Below are 14,575 nucleotides of genomic sequence, written 5' to 3'. Positions count from 1 at the left end.
GTGGGATTAACAATTCATAAAAGACAATAGATTGCCAAATCGATCTAATTGGCTTTTCTAACATCAATGATTAATGGCAGGATACACATTGTTTTCAAGTGTGCCTAGAGCATATACTGACTGAGATCAATCATTTTTTCTGGCATTAAATCTCATCAAATATAAAATATTCAAAATCATACAAAGTATGTTCTTTGAACAGAATGGGAGTAAGAAATTAAGGAGGCATATATTGGGAAGATTTTGCAAATATTTGAAAACAAACTGATGCACATCAACACAAGAACAATAATTCATGGAATAAATGGGAAGAGAAATTAGAAAATATATTAGATTAAAATGCAGAACACTTCTATCACAATGCCTATAGTAAACTTACATCAACAGACATCTATATATGAAAAGCAGCTCTCAATTTAATGGATTTTTCTTCCACCTCAAGAAACTAGAAATATGAGTAAATTGAAAGCTTAGTAAGCCTATGAAAGAAAGAGAAAAATAAGTCAATGAAGCAGAAAAAATAAAATTTATAGAGAAAATCAATGAAATGAAAATTTAGCTCTTGGAGAAGATTAAAAAATGATAAACCTTCAAGTAATCAAGAAACAAAGACAGGATCAATTTATTCACATCAGGAAAATGTTGACACATTACACTACATACTCCAAAATATCTCTTGGTACAAAGATGCTTTCACAATAAAATTGAGGATATATACAACAGAGACAGAGGATGTCACAATGTTTAGATGCTACTTGGGAAAGCTACATAGCATATCTGAGTGTCTAGTCTTGAGTTCTGTCTTTGGTCACATTCTCATTCAGTCTGCAAGAATCCAACAGCTCTGTGTATTCAAATTATACACATCATTAGAAGCCAATTTAAATATTAGGTTTTCGGAGAAATCTTTCTACATTGCCAGCATATTTTCATTCTAGATTTAGAGCATGAATACTTGTTCATATAGACATTAGATATTTATTTTATTGTTAATGTGTATTTATTTATTTTCATCTATAAGAAATACTGAAAGAGAGAGAGAGAGAGAGAGAAATCTAGCATCCTAGCATGCACTGGTTCACTTGCCAAGCAACTACAGCAGCTCAGATTGGGTAAGGTCTCAGACAGGAGCCTGGTGCCCTAGCACTTGAACTACTCTCTTCCAGGGTACAGTAGGAAGACACTGAATTGGAAGCAGAGTATCTGGAATTACCTTCTTGCCTCACAATGTCTGCCTCTACATAAAATATGTAATCAAAGACCCAGAACGGATGGTTGATGTCATGGCTAAGACATCGCAGGATAAATGCATCCCATATCTGAGTGTCTGGGTTTGAATAGTGGCTCTACTTTGAATATAGCTTTTTTGTAATGTGTACTCTGGGAATAAAGCAGATGATGGCTCAAGGAGTTGGGTCCCTATCTTGTGCTTCCATGTAGCTCTGCCAGATCCAACCGTGATGATTCTCATTTTATATCCTTTTTTTGATTCTCATTTTAGATCTCCTCATGATTATATCACACTTGTGTTTATGTTGCTGCATACAGGCTCCTTTATTTTTAATTAATAGCATTAATCAGTCCTTTTTATTATTTGTATTTTTAAATTTTTTGAAATAATATTTTTTAGTTTACAATATTGTCAAAGTCTTAATGCTCCATCAAATAAAAAGTTAAACATATAAGAACTAAAAGACCACAAAGAATTTAATGCCTTATAATTCTTCCTCTTACCATGCCTCAATTATCCACAATGTCCTGCTTCGTAAAACAACATGGATACCACTTTGTTATCTTTTAAGGATGGCACATAACCCATCACTCCACTCTCAACCAACTTATTTATGTAGGTCTTTCCATTTCATCAGTGCCTTGGTAGTTTACACAATTCTGAATTCCAAACACTAGTTTGCACCTGTAATGGTGCCCATTAATTTCCCTTCTCAGGCTTAGAACACATTCGGGACCCATTTTGCATTATTTTATCCCCTCAGGCTCAAGATAAACTGTAGTTGGATCATGATTTGCAAGGAGTGCACCTTTGGAGTATATAAGGGACCAAGATGACAAGGCTGAAATAACAGGTTTTCAACTTAAGTATTTGATCTCAGTGTGTGCAATATTTTATTTCCTAGCTTCATCAATAATTAACTTGGAAACTACTGGCATGGATAATTTTTATTTGTGAATTAAAGGTTCATGTGAAAATAAGACAAATAAAAGTAATGAGTATGTGCATCTCTTGAATTAATATCAATAACTTTTAAAAGTGAGAAAGAGAACTAAGGAAATGAATAAACCCTCAGTTTTCCTCAGATCCAAAATAAGCACCATGTGAAGGCATAAGATTAAAGGAAATAAACAGGCGACTCTACGGTAAATTTCATCTTAAAAACCTACATAAATGTGCTAAAAACTTGCTTCGATTTTGCACCTGATGTATACATAATTCCTGTGTGAAGTTCAGGAGCTTTGAGCAGGACCATTCAGAATTCTGTGTTCCATTGACATTGTAGCTAACATGTTTTTCTGCCTGTTTTTATCTTGTAATTTTAATCAGACTGTGTCTGCCTTTCATTTGTGTGTGTGAGACCCTTATTACCAAAGCTTGAAACAATCTTTCTCTATCTCACTCACTCATTCTTGCTCTCTCTTGTTTAGGAAAGACACATGGGGAGTGGACAAAGCAGTGTTGTAGCATAGTGGGTAAAGCTGTCACCTGCAAAATGGCATCCCATCATTGGTAGGGCACCATCTTGTGTCATGACTACTCCACTTCTGATCTAGCTCCAAGCTAATGGTTTGGAAAAAGCAGCAGCAGATGTTCCAAGTGCTTGGATCCCTGCGACCCACATGGGAGATTAGGAAGAAGATCCTGGCTCCTGGCTTTGGCCTTGTCCAGCACTGGTCGTTGCAGCCATCTGGGGTGTGAACCAGTGGATGGAAGTTCTATCTATCTGTCTCTCCCTCTTTCTCTCTATAACTCTTTCAAATAAATAAATAAATCTTTTAAAAAAGAAAGTAAGAAATACAGCAATTGTATATGAGACAAAGTTTGTTGGGAGAGAAAAATCCATGCCATTCACTCTCTTTAAAATAGTCCCTCTCTCTCACTCATGTCCTTCAAGTGTCCTCCTACTCAGGCTTTGACTGACATTTAAATATCACTTGTATCAAAAAGATTTTTCTGAAATCTGAGTTATTTTCAGACGATTTACAGAGCACCCAAACAATTCTGTTTAGGTGGTTTCCATGCTGTTAATCTAAAGGTACCTTAACTGCCAGTACTAAGTTCACTAAAAGCAGTATGATATGAAATCTATCATTCCATCCTCAGTTAACAGACTATATGTTGTGCTATGGATTATGAGAATAAGCAGGGGGATATGCACAGCAAGAGTGTCTGCTGACATTTCTGGCTGGCTCATTTGCACACTGTTCATAATGTCTCATGAAAATAGACTCCCATAGACCTGTTTTGCATGCGAGTTTGACAGCACTCAAAGTGCGCCCAAGGAAAGCTGCTGAAATTCCAGGCTTTTCACACAGAAGGCTGCTATCTTCACCAAAGACAGCCAAGGAAGCCTTTGCCACTTTTCTTGCTTTTGCTGCTAGACTGTACCAGTCAATACTTAAACCAAAAGTACTTATATAATAGGAAAGAGAAAGATGGGACAACAGAGATAGTACTTTTTTCTTTCAACCTGTTTGTGCTCCGCAGTAAGCCAAAGGTAGAGAGATGAGGATGGTGATGAATAGACAAGGGATTTACGTGTGTGTGTGTGTGTGTGTGTGTGCAAATTTCCTATCTTTTTTCAGCTTAATAATATCCCTTTGTAGGTATATACCACAATTTGCTTACCCATTTGTTTGCCAATGAATACTTGAGATATTTCCTCTTTTGGTTATTATTAATATTACTTTGAACATGAATACATGAATATCTCTTAGAGACTCTGATTTCAATTTCTTTGATTGTATATCCAAGAAGTATATCAAATAGTCACATAACAATTTTATGTTTTAGTGTTTACAAGAGCTACCATAATACTTTCCATAATAGTTGCGTTATTTTACATCCCTACCAATGATGTACATGAATTTTAAGTGCTCCACAACTTCACGGACACTTACTTTTTGAAAATGCTGACTCTCTCTCTCTCTCTCTCTCTCTCTCTCCTTTGAGATTTATTTATATATTTGAAAGACAAGTTAAGGAGAGGGTGAGGGCAGAGAGAGAGAGAGAGAGCACTTCCATCTGCTGATTCATTCCTCAAATGGCTGTAATGGCTGGAGCTGGCGAGACTGAAGTCAGGAGTCAAGAGCTTCCTTCATGTCTCCCACATGGGTACAGGGGCGCACCCACTTAGGCCATCCTCTGCTGTTTTCCCGGGTGCATGAGCAGGTAGCTGGATCAGAAGTGGAGCAGCAGGGACTGGAACCAGCACCTATATGGGATTCGAATGCTGTGGTCAGCAGCTTAACCCTTTGTACCACAGTGCCAGCCCCAATCATCATTTTGGTTGCAAGACAGAAAATCCTTGTGATTTCAGTTTGCATTATTACCATGAATAATGATGTGGAACATGTTTTTATGTGTGTACTGGTCATTTTTATGTGTTTTTTGATCATTTGTCTTTTTCAGATAAATGTATATTCAGATTCTAGGATGAAATTTTACAGTTTGCTTGCTTTTTGTTATTGTATTGTAGTTATTCTTTGTAAATAATATATTGGAGATTAGTCCTTTATTACAAAAATTGCAAATATTTTTTCTCGTTTAATGAGTTGTCTTGTAATTATGTGAGTTTTGATACAAAAGAATTTTACATTTTGATATGTTTTTAATGTATATTTTCTTTGGCTGTATCGCTTTTGTTGTTATACCCAAGGAATCACCATTAAATACAATGCCAGGAAAACTGTGTCATATTTTTTTCTAAGAGTTTTACAGTTTTAGCTCTTACATTTAGGTTTCCGATCATTTTGAGTGAATATTTGTATAAGGGATAATAACAGGGTCAACCTCATTCTTTTGCATGTAGATGTCTCATTTTTTTCATGCATACTGATTTTAATCCCCTCAATTGATTAATTAATATAATGACTGTGAAGTACTGTATAAAACACTCAAGTAACAGTAAAATAGCTTCCAGATAAATTTCAAAACCCAAACCCTTAGCCTCCTGTGTAAAACAAACACAAGACTCCAAAAGATGTAGAGAACAGGACACCTGACAAGGGATTATAGGACAAAAGGAGCACAATGGTTCTGAGTTCTGCCGCGAGCGTCTCGGGGAGTCTGGCCAGCAGACTCAACCCAGGGCCCATGACGACGGTTTCTCGGGCGAGAAAAGAACGAACAGCGCTTATCGGTCTTCAGTAGACTTTTTATTAGAGAAAGTAGACGTGACAGAGGTAGAGAGGAAGGAGGAAATGAGAGGAGAGAGAGAGAGTGCTTCCTCCTCACACCCACGGCTTATATACAAAATGTGACCAATCAGGAGCAAGCTAGAGTCCATGCATCAGGCACACCAATCCGGTCTCTGTTCACGTGAAGGGCACGCGTCCTTCGGCCAATCAGGTGAGGTGTCACGCAGCAGGCAGGCAGGCAGACTCACTGTGGGAGTCCTGGCGCCATCTTGTGGTTTACCGCGACCTCGATTCCTCCGCCTCGGGAGAGCCCCGCCCGTAGGAAAGCCCCTGGTCAAAACCGAAAGTAAAAACCTCCGCCTAGCGATGCCGCCGCGGACTATTCCCCAACAGAGTTCTATGAGTTTTCTCTTTAACTCCTTACCTAAATTCTTATCTAAACCTAAAAATACTAGTGGGTTTGAAAAAAATACAACATAAAGAAAAGAGAAGCCATAACAACTTAAGTCTGTACTCTGTAGCCAACGATGGCGGAAAAGAAAGACTAGCACCAAGAAAAAACTCGTTTTTTAAACAACCATTGTTTTATTACAGCAAAACGAGATAGGAAAAAAAATGGCCATAATGCTGTCTGCATGGACTGAGTGAGAAGCTTACTCTTCTGTTGTCACCAGGCGGAACAAGTACCCCGAGACCCCCAACATTATAGTGGGGTGGTTTCCGTGGTGGCCAAGTAGAGAGTGAGAATTTTAATTCCCGCTAAGTGGTATCAAGCCCTTCCCCCTCAACTTAGGGGTTAGTGGAGCCTGCAGTTCCACCCTCATCCAACAATCTTGCATTTCCTCTCCCCTCTCTCATTGAATAATTTCAGAAAGTCCTAGTGAGAGTGTGTCCTCCATGCCTGCTCAGCAGTAACAAGGCTACCTCACACCTCCATCAGTGGACTGGTGAACAGCCTTATCAAGGCACTCCACTTCCTCTTTATCTATCTAGTGCCAGTGGTGGTCCAGTGTGGGGTAAGGAATCCTATCGCACCCAGCAGAAATGAGGGGCTCCCACTTTGACATTGGTTCCAATGGGAAAAGCTGGGCTTCCACTGCCCGCATGTTTCCATGTAAGAGAAATATTGGGAAAAGGAACCTAACACAGCCAGTTTGAATAAGATACAAAGTCTCACAAAAAATACCAACATATCCAGTATCAACAGAAAAGTCAGCCATTCCATAAATCAGAGAGGATGAAATGAATGTTACAAAGACAATGAATTCTGAGAGAAGGTCACAGAAGCGGTACAGTTATCTGACAAAAGTTTTAAAATGACACCATATGGGCTGGCGCTGTGGCGCAGTGGGTTAACACCCTGGCCTGAAGTACCAGCATCCCACACGGGCACCAGTTCAAGACTTGGCTGTTCCACTTCCAATCCAGCTCTCTCTTATGGCCTGGGAAAGCAGTAGAAGATGGCCTAAGTCCTTGGGTCCCTGCACCCATGTGGGAGACCAGGAAGAAGCTCCTGGCTCCTGGCTCCTGGCTCCTGGCTTCAGATCTGCACAGCTTCAGCCATTGCAGCCAATTGGGGAGTGTACCATTGGGTGGAAGACCTCTCTCTCTCTCCCTCAGCCTCTCCTCTCTCTGGGAAACTCTGACTTTCAAATAAATAAATAAATCTTTAAACAAAATAAAATGGCTTCAATGGTGAATCATTATAACACTATAAAAAGATCATGAGATTCAACAAATGAAAGATGCATGTAACAGTCTATTGGAAATTTGAAAATTGAAAATGCGATATTAATAAATTTTAAGATTTCAGTGCTGGCATTGTGGCATGTGGGTAACACTGCCACCTACAACCCAAGCATCCCATAAGGGTGCTGGTCTGAGTCCCAGGGTTCCACTTCTGATCCAGTTTCCTGATAATGTGCCTAGGAAAGCTGCACAAGATGGCCAAGTGCTTGGGCCCCTGCACTCAGATGGAAGACCAAGAAGAAGCTCCTGGCTTCTGCCTGGCACTGCCCCCACTGTTGCTACCATATGGGGAATAACCCAGTAGATGGAAGTCTCTCATTCTCTCTCAACCCTGCCTTTTAAATAAATTAAATAATTTATTAAAAAATAAAAAAAAATAACATCTCATGATCTCAATAGAATGACTCAATTCCACAGCAAAGAGAACAGAAGAATAAGATCTACATAAGATGGAAGAATAAAAATATCACAGTCTGAAAAATAGAGAAAAAATTGAAATTAAGGAAAAAGAGAACAGATCTTCTGAGATCTCTGGAACTAAAAAAGCTGTGCTTTGTGCCATTGAAATATTGGAACAAAAGGAAAGAATGTTGCACTGTAAGTGTATACGAAAGTAATGGCTGGATGCTTCCAAAATTTCAAAAACCATAGAAACCTACATTTTCAAGAAGATGAGAAAACTCCCAAAACTGTAATTCCAGAGATACCCTGAGACACTGCATCATCAAACTTCTGATAGTAAAGGCAAAGAAACCTTTTGAACATTGGGTGAGCTAAATTATACTGTACTTTTACAGTACTTCAAATACTCCAAATACTGTCCTTGTGTGTCTGTCTTATCTCACTTGGCATAATATTGTCAAGGTCCAGCCATGCTGGAGCATATATCATTATTTCCAGACTGAGTTACATGCTATGGGATATATATACCACAGATATTTGGAAGGTTTCTACTTTTTGCTATGTTGAACATAGGCAAGCATCATTGTGAGACCTTGATTCTAATTTTTTGGGTATATATCCACAAAACAGTGTTGCTAGATCATATGGTAATAGTATTATTAATTTGAAGGTACTCTTACTGTTTTCCATAGTTATTATACTATATTATATTGCTCTCTATAGTACCCAGTGTCATAATTACTCCAAATCTTTACCAAAACTTATTTGAGCATCTTCTTTGTAGAACTGCCTATTCAATTATTTTGTCCAAAAATTCATTACAGTAATCCTTTACAGATTTACACTATGAAAATTTTTCCCAATTCTATGGGTTGACTTTTTACTCAGTAGATGCTTTTTCATTTTTAAAAATATTTTATTCATTTATTAATTTACTTATTTTAAGAATATTTATTAATTTACTTATTTTAAAAATATTTATTCATTTAATAATTTACTTATTTTAAAGTCAAAGATACAGAGGGATGAAAGGAGAAGTCTTCATCTGCTTGTTCACTATCCAAATGGCTGCAGTGGCCAAGGCTGAGCCAGGCCAAAGCCAAGAGCCAGGAGCTTCTTCCAGGCTTCCCACGTGGGTGCAGAGGCCCAAGTGCTTGGGCCATCTTCTGCTGCTTTTCCCAGGCCAATAACAGGGAGCTGGATCACAAAGGGAGCATCCAAGTCAGTAACTACAGCCCATGTGGAATGCTGATGTGGCCGGTGCCAACTTCACCTGATATGCCACAATGCTGGCCCCCAAAATACATTTTTTTAATTAAGTGAAATTTCTTTTTTTTTATGTCATCGCTTATGCCTTTGATTTTATATCTAAAATCATTGCCCAGTTAGCATCATGAAACTTTTCTATTTCTTTTCTTTTAAGAATCTTATAGTTTGAGGTATTTGATCCATTTTTAGTTAATTTCTGTATATGGTGCTAGAAACTTCATTCCTCTGTGTGTGGATCTCTGGCTTTAATAGCACCACTGCTGAAAAGGCTGCCCTTTTCCTATTGAATTGTGGCGGCATCCATGGTAAAAATCATAGTACAATCATAGTGAAAGTCACAGCAGGTGTTATGACACAGTACGTTAAGCTGCTAGTTGTAGAACAGGCATCCCGTACCAGAGCACCAGGTCAAGTCTTGGCTGCTCTGCTTTCCATCCAGCTTCCTGCTGATGTGCATGAGATTCCTGCGGAAGGTGACAGAAGTACTTGGACTGCTGTCACCCATGGAGGGGGCCAGGCTGGAGTTCCTGCCTCCTGGTTCAAGCTGGTCTAGCTCTGGCCATTGTGGCCATTTGGGGAGTGAACAGTAGATGGATGAGCTTCTCTCTTGCTCTCTCCTTTAACTTCCTCTCTCTCTGTCATTCTCCCCTTCAAACTAAGCAAATCCTTAAAAAATGTTTTAAGTAAAAAAAATCATTTGTCCATATACTCATATACATGTGTCTATTTTGGGGCTCTCTGTTACATTACATTGGTCTATTCAAGTATGTACAGATTATGTACAGGCTTTTATATCAAAATAAATTGATCTTTTAATTCTATTTCCACAAACTTTTTGAAAAATCATCTATGTCTTTATGCCTGTCCTTATGCCACCACCATGCTCCTCTGAGTTTTGCAGCATTGTAGTAAGTTTGAAATAAAGAAGCAGGAGTTTTTCAGTTTTTTTGTTTTCAACACTGTTTTCCTTATTTACAGTCTCTTGGCAGTCCATATTGATTTATTTTGGATATTTCCAGCTCCACAAAACAGTCTTCGGGATTTTGATAGAGATTTCATTGAATCTGTAGATATTTTTGCGTAGTATTTCTTTTTTTTTGACAGGCAGAGTGGACAGTGAGAGAGAGAGACAGAGAGAAAGGTCTTCCTTTGCCGTTGGTTCACCCTCCAATGGCCGCCGCGGCTGGCGTGCTGCGGCCGGCGCACCGCGCTGATCCGATGGTAGGAGCCAGGTGCTTCTCCTGGTCTCCCATGGGGTGCAGGGCCCAAGCACTTGGGCCATCCTCCACTGCACTCCCTGGCCACAGCAGAGAGCTGGCCTGGAAGAGGGACTAGAACCCGGTGTGCCAGCACCGCAAGGCGGAGGATTAGCCTAGTGAGCTGCGGCGCCGGCCTTTGCGTAGTATTTTTTAAGATTCATTTCTTTATATTTGAAAGATAAATGGTAGAAAGAGGGAGAGAGACAAAGAAAAGGGAGGGGGAAAGCGAGAGAGCTTCCATTTCTAATTTTCCTCAGATGGCTGCACCAGCTGGGTCTGGGGCAGCTTGACAGCAGTAGACATGAACTCCATCCTGATACACTGATCTCTCAAATGTTGACAGGAGCCCTAGTTACTTGGGACATCTTCCACTGCTTTCCCAGGTGCATTAGCAGGAAGTTAGATCACAAGTGGAGCAGCTGGACTTGAAACAGCAATCTGATATGGGGTTTTGGGCTAGCAAACAGTGGCTTAATCCAGTATACCACAACAATGGCAACAGTAATTGTTAGTTAATTAATTAATTCATTAATTCAATTTTTAAAAGAGAGGGGAAGAGAAACTTTCATCTGCTGGCTCGCTCCACAAATGAATATCTGGGGCTGGGCCACTAAGAAGTCCAGAGCTGAAAAAACCAATTTGAGTCTCACATGTGGATGTCAGGGACACAGATACTTGAACCACCAACTCCTGCCTCCCAGTGTGCACTGACAGAAAGCTGGAATTGGAAATGGGGCAGGCTGTGAATCCAGACGCTTCAATATGTGATGTGGGCCTTCCAACTGGTGTCCTATCCACTACACAAAACACCTGCATTAATTTTGAATAATAATGATATCTTAGCCATGTTAAATGGTTAAGTTCATGGCCATGGATATGTTTCCACTTATTTATATCTTCTTTCATTTTCCTAAGTAGAGTTTTGAGTTTCCATCATACATGCCTTCTATATTCTTGGTTCAGTTAATTTTTGAGTATTTTATTCTTATTAAAATAATTATAAATATACTTGCTTTTGTATTTTCCTTTTCAGGTTGTTCATTGTTTGACATACAGAAATGCAACTGATTCCTGTGTAACCTCCTAGTTTGCTGAATTTATTATTTTTTCTAAGAAGGTGTGTATGGGGGAGTTCATAAGGTTTTCTACACTTAATTCCTTATCTTCTGCAAAGAAAGATACTTCATCTTTATGTTTTGTGTGGCTGTCATTATTTCCTTGTCTAATTGCTGTGGCAAGCTTTTCCAATGATATATGGAATAGACTTGGTGGAAGCAGGCATTGTCAGAGGAAAATCTTCCAATCCCTCATGATTGATGATAATGCTCACTGTGTTTTTCAGATATAATTTTATTATTTTAAGCCAGTTTCTTAAAATACTTTTAAACAAGATTTATTTATTTATGTAAAATCTTCCATTCTCTGCTTCACTTCCCAAATGGCCGCAAAGTCCAGGGCTGGGCCAGGTCAAAGCCAGGAGCTTCACTTGGTTCTCTGATATGATGGCAGGGGCCCAGGTAATTGGGCCATGCTCTAATGTTTTCCCAGGAGCATTAGCAGGGAGATGAAACAGAAGCCTGTACACAAACTGGTACCCATATTGGATGCTAGCTTTGCAGCCAGTGGCTTAACACACTGCCACATGACACTGACCCTAGTTTTTTCAATTCTTAGCTTATTTGTTTACATCATGAAAAAATATTGTTTTTTTTTTCATTTTCTTCTGCATGAATTGAAACGATCATTTTTTGTTTATTAATCCAGTCTTTTAAATTGATCTATCTTCATTCATTGAACCATCTTTGCAGTCATGATTAAATCTCTTTGGCCATTGTATATGATTTTTTTAGTATGTTATCAATGGATTTGTTTTGCTAGCAGTTCTTGAGGGTTGATGAGGAATTTTTTCCCCTGTGTCTGTCCTACCAGAGCAATGCTAGCCTCATGGAATGAATTAGAACATATTTCTTCCTCTTAAATTTTTGGAAACATTTAGTAAAGTTTGATATTAGCTTGTCTTTAAAGGCTTGGTAGAATTCACTTATAAATCCATCAGATCTGGGACTTTTTTTATTGAGAATTTTTTTGATTACTGTTTCAGTCTCCTTTATAGTTATAGATCTATTTAGATTTTTCCATTTTCTTCTTATTTGGTTTCACAGTTCTTGTCCTTTGCATCTAGTCTATCCAATTTGTTAGAACAAAGTTGTTCATGGCATTCTCAGATACATTTCTATTTCCATAAGTCAGTATAAGTATGTCAAATGTACTTGTGTTTATGATAATTTGTTTTTTAGTCCTTCTAGGTTTCTTAATTGTGTTGATCTTTTCAATGAACCCACTGATTTTTTCTGTATTTTTTGTCCATCTTCTGATTCTTTTGTGTGATCTGTAATTGTCATTATTTTCTTTTTCTTTATTTAAAAGACGTTTATTTATTTGAAAGACAGAGAGACAGAGGTGAAGAGAGAGACTAAGAGAGAGGACTTTGAACCCACTAGTTCACTACTCAAATTACTGCAACAGGCAAGGCTGGGCCAGGCCTAATCCAGAAGCTGGGAACTTCATGTAGGTTTCCACATGGGTTATTAGGGACCCAGGTACTTGGGTCATCATCCACTGCCTCCTAGGCATATTGGCAGGAAGCTGAATCAGGGGCACAGAATAGTCAGGACTGGAACTAGCATTTTGATTTGGGATTTAGGCTTCCCAAGCATCAAATTAACCCAATGCACTCTAATGCTTGACTCACTTTAATTTTTCTCTTTGTCCTGCTTATTACAGTTATTATTTTGTTTTCTTTTTAGAGTCTAACGTTTTCAAGTTTGGTTGTTGATTTTAGATCTGTTTTTTTTTTCTTTTTTTTTTTTTAAGATTTTTTTTTATTTATTTGAGAGACAGAGAGAGAAAGGTGAAGAGATATAAAGAAAGGTCTTCCACCCATTGATTCTCTCTCCAAATGACCCAGCTCAGGCTGGGCCGGATGAAGCTAGGAGCCCAGAACTTTTTCTAGGTCTTCCACGTAGGTGCAGGGGCACAAGAATTTTGACCATCTTTTGTTGCTTTCCCAGGCACTTTACAAGGGAGTTGGTTAGGAAGTGGAGCAGCAAGGTTTCAAACCAGCTCCCATATGGGATGCTAGCTTTGCAGGCGGAGGCTTAACAAACTATATCACAATGATAGCCCCTTTTTGGTTTTATAAATATAAGCACCAAATGGTTCCTTTTAGGATCATTTTCTTTGTGCTACATTGGTTTTGCTATGTTGTAGTTTGTGGTCATCCACCTCTACGTATTTTTTAATTTCTCTTTCTGATTTCTACTGTATGACTGTGTTGATAGGAAGTTCTATTTAGCTAAAATATGCTATAATTGTATGGTGTCATGTAACTGATGAATGTAATTAGAGAAATCTTCAGTTCAGTGTCTGTTATCAATAATAATGAGGTTAACACAATGAGAAATAAAGATTCAGAATTTTTTTTTAATGAACCAAAAGTTTCAACTGGATAAAATTAACATAAAAACTAGGGTCACAGATACCATGGTTGAACTTCCATAATACAAGGCATCTGTATTTACAATCAGCCTCTCCAATATGTGTAATCTTAGTGACTTCTTAAAACTATTCATTTATTCACCTATCAGCTTGTACAGTAATCTGTTACTAATAAAACTGTGAGTATGAAGTTTGACACTATAGGCATAAATGAAATACTAGTATTTTGTGAAACACCAGACATTTTCTATTTTTTATTTAATTCAACTTCCAGTCTCAAGAGATTAAAACTGAGACCAAGTACAATGAATTGCATGTTTTAAACTAGCCGTTGGTCAAAACTTAGATACTGAGACAGTAACTCATTTGTGCAGGGCTGGTAGGATAGCATCATCAAAACAGACAAAAGGCGAGGATTACTAAAATGCATAATAGGAGTAATGATTTTCTTATAGCAAAGTTCTAGTGTATATATGGACATTCTTCAAGGTTATTTTTGTCTTGAATATGAAAAATGACAAAGAAGGTCCAGAACTCTATTAGTAATGAATTATTGGGATTTTTAAGGCAGTTTGGAGTTTCCATCTTTGCTTTCTAGGCACCTAGAAAATTGTGGTACAGAGATGAGCATCTACTTTTTTCCCAGATAAATAACTGTAATTAACCAGTGGTTGAGTAAACAGATGAAAGAATGACTAAGTCATTACGATCATTTGAAATCTCTAGATTTCAAGAAGAAACACAGACAAGCACCTGTGGCACTTTGCCATTTGGGGAACTGTTCCTGATGATTTCTCTTTATGCAGGAAGAGAGAGCTATGTGAGTAGTAATTTGAACTTTTCAGAAAGCTGTATAAATGTTCTGGATAAGTGATTTTCACACACAGCCTAAATCTTATGAGGTTGAGCAAGACTAACTTTCTAAAATATATGAGTCAACCATAAATCTTAGAGTAAAGGCCTCTTATTCCAGCCTGCAGAGTATGTAGATTATGACAGAGCACTTTATATAACATCTATCCATA

At 38.2% G+C, this 14,575-nt stretch overlaps 1 pseudogene; it reads left to right on the top strand.

The window, feature by feature from the left end:
• Positions 1 to 5,266: 5,266 nt before the first annotated feature.
• LOC138848744 (selenoprotein H pseudogene) overlaps positions 5,267 to 14,575 on the top strand; it is a 151,824-nt pseudogene continuing 142,515 nt past the window's right edge.

This window comes from Oryctolagus cuniculus, chromosome 2 (genome assembly GCF_051225735.1).
Source record: "Oryctolagus cuniculus isolate XC-2025 breed Fujian yellow rabbit chromosome 2, ASM5122573v1, whole genome shotgun sequence".
Taxonomy (NCBI): Eukaryota; Metazoa; Chordata; class Mammalia; order Lagomorpha; family Leporidae; genus Oryctolagus; species Oryctolagus cuniculus.
This window is presented reverse-complemented; position numbering and strand designations above follow the sequence as displayed.